Raw genomic sequence first — 2,727 nt, forward strand, 5'->3', positions numbered from 1 at the left:
GTCTGAGTGAAACAGATGGTGTCTTCATACTTTAGCTACAGTGTAATTAACAAACAGAAAGCTCTCACAGGGGAGGTATCTGCTTTTACTCTGCTCTTGCCATTTTGTGAAAGTGGATAAGATTATTTAACAGGATTACCGGCCCTTTTACCTCTAGAGGAATGTCATTCAGTGACAACAAATATTTTATGTTCAAACCTTTTTAAGACTTTGATTGCATTATTTTTTTCTCTTTTATTTTTCTTGAACAAAAATTGTTTCAAAAATGGATTAACCTCCTTATTAGTTCCTTAAAGTTTTATATTTCATTTTGTCAACTGTTCTTACACAATTTTGCATCTGTCATTTATTGAGAGAGTGAAAATTTTCACCATTGATAACATGGTATAATTTATATTTGACTCTTTTAAGCCATCCAACACAAGCAGAAAAACTATTTGTATCTGGTATCATAGAGGAGAGATAGCATCCTTCACCAAATTAAAGAGGGAAGGTTGGAAAAGAAAGCCTAGAGAAGTTGAAACATTTTATAAATAGTAGAAAGAAACTTTACTGTTGCTGTTGTTATTATTATTATTTACAGCTGGTAATATTAGAATTCTCTCTATTTAGGGCTGCCCAAAGCAATCCTTTAGAAGGCATGGAAGTTGTTATTAAGTTTGTAAAATTTAGAGCATCTGAAGGAAAAAGGTTTCACAATGAGATTTTTCTTGCCCATTGTGTCAATTAGTCTGTTTTGTTTCTTTCTTTTTGTTAGCTTGCCTTTTTGGGAGCAAAAAAAATAAAAAATTTATAATCTCTGTAAGAAAATAATCATAGAATTATAGAATGGTTTGTGTTAAAAGGGACCTTAAAGATCATCTGGTTCCAATGCTCCTGCCATGGGCAAGGACACCTTCCACTAGACCAGGTCGCTCAGAGCTCTATCCAGTCTAGCCTTGAACACCTGGAGACTGTTTCATGGTTGACAAGGACAAATTTTTATATTTAATGTGATTGTGCTTTACTCTGATGGCAAGAAAGGAAAGTGATGGACTTCAGATGAAATAAGAGAACTAAGCCTGATTATGCTTCTATACTTTCTACCACTATCCAGGACTAGTGGAAGTACAGCGTGGTTTATACATCTAACTAAACAAAGAAAAAAATTACTTTGCATCTCATAACTAGGCAGAGCAGACTTGTGGTCTAATATTCTCTTTCATTTTCTTTTTGGACATCTGCAACTGATCCATACAGAATCTCTTAATTTAAACTGCAGTCTCCTTTGAGATGACAGTGAGGTAACATGATAGAAAACAGAGCCCACAAATCCTGAAAAAAAAATTACCAGAAGATGTGTAATAAAGAGGAATATTTTAAAAACTTTTTATATATACATAAAAGGAAACTAAGAACCTCTAGTGATTCAACAGTAGGATTGCAATATGAGGATTTTGGAACATATCTAAATGGCATGTACAGATTGAATAATGTAGCTGTAGAGAAGAGATGCCAGAGGTCTATCCCTAAATTCAGAAAAGAGTGAAAATCTAACAACAGGCCAGAAGCAATATGCAAACAGGAAGTACCTGTTACAACATATTTTCTCTGAACTGTCAGAGCATGAGGAGCCCAACATACACTGGAAAAACACCAATGACATCATCAGTAACATCTTTTGATCAGTAAATTCTGCAAAAGATAGAAAATTAGACCATCAAGAAAAGTGAAAGAGAAAGGGAAGGATACAATCATGTATTTGCCAGAGACATGAGTTGTTGGGATATGCCGAGATATTAGGCATAATTAAACATGCCTAAACAAGGTTAGACTGAAATATTAGGCATATGGAAACATTTTTTTTTAGCTGACATTGTGTCATGTCAGTCAGCTGAGAAATAAGACAGAAAACTAAAAATAGTTGAGTAACAACACTGACGTGCAAAACATTCAGTGATAATAACTGTGTGTGTTTATAATAATCTATTTAATCCCTTTAATATGTGTGAAGTGTGTAATATCAGAAGAAACTGATGAGATTCTTTCCACAGATTGCAAGGGCCTTTGAATCTGGTATTACAGGGAAGTTTTCTCTCTGCTAACTTTAACATTTCAGGTGCCAATTATCTTTTATTCAGAAAGGAAGGATCTAGATTCATTTTTCATAGCCCATTATTTCAGTGCTAATAACTGCACTACTGAGTCCATCATCACTTCAGAATATGTTCTGTTCAAGCGTGTAGTCACGTTTCTAACTAAACAGCACACAATATAGAGCATTTTGAGCATTGTAAGGCAGTCAATGCAAAACTAACCTGTAAACATGTTTTGAGTGTTGGGAGGTTTTTTGTAAATAGATACTCCAGCAGTATTTTATATCATGTGACAGCAATTTCTTATATAAGAGGATATGCCTTAAAATGATTGGATTTACTGTCAAACTACAGCTGTCTCTCCTTATTTTAAGACTGGGGGAACAGCCCTTTGGAATTACTTGCCTCTGTAGACTACAGAAAAAAGCCTAGAGCACCTGAGACAGATACCTACCTGGATGGCTGAAGTTTGGCAATATTAATTTCCAGTCTAAATGTTAATGCATTATATTGCTTACTTTGATTTCTGTAAAGATTAAATGCTTATAAGTCAGCTTTCTATATTTACAATTAGTGCTGATTTTTAACCATATGGTCTTCTAAATGTTTTGTGTTTGGGTTTTTTTTTTTTTTTTTTTTTTTTTTTTTTTTT

This window comes from Empidonax traillii, unplaced genomic scaffold (genome assembly GCF_003031625.1).
Source record: "Empidonax traillii isolate 1590-97213 ecotype Southwest subspecies unplaced genomic scaffold, ASM303162v1 scaffold1614:size204762, whole genome shotgun sequence".
NCBI lineage: Eukaryota > Metazoa > Chordata > Aves > Passeriformes > Tyrannidae > Empidonax > Empidonax traillii.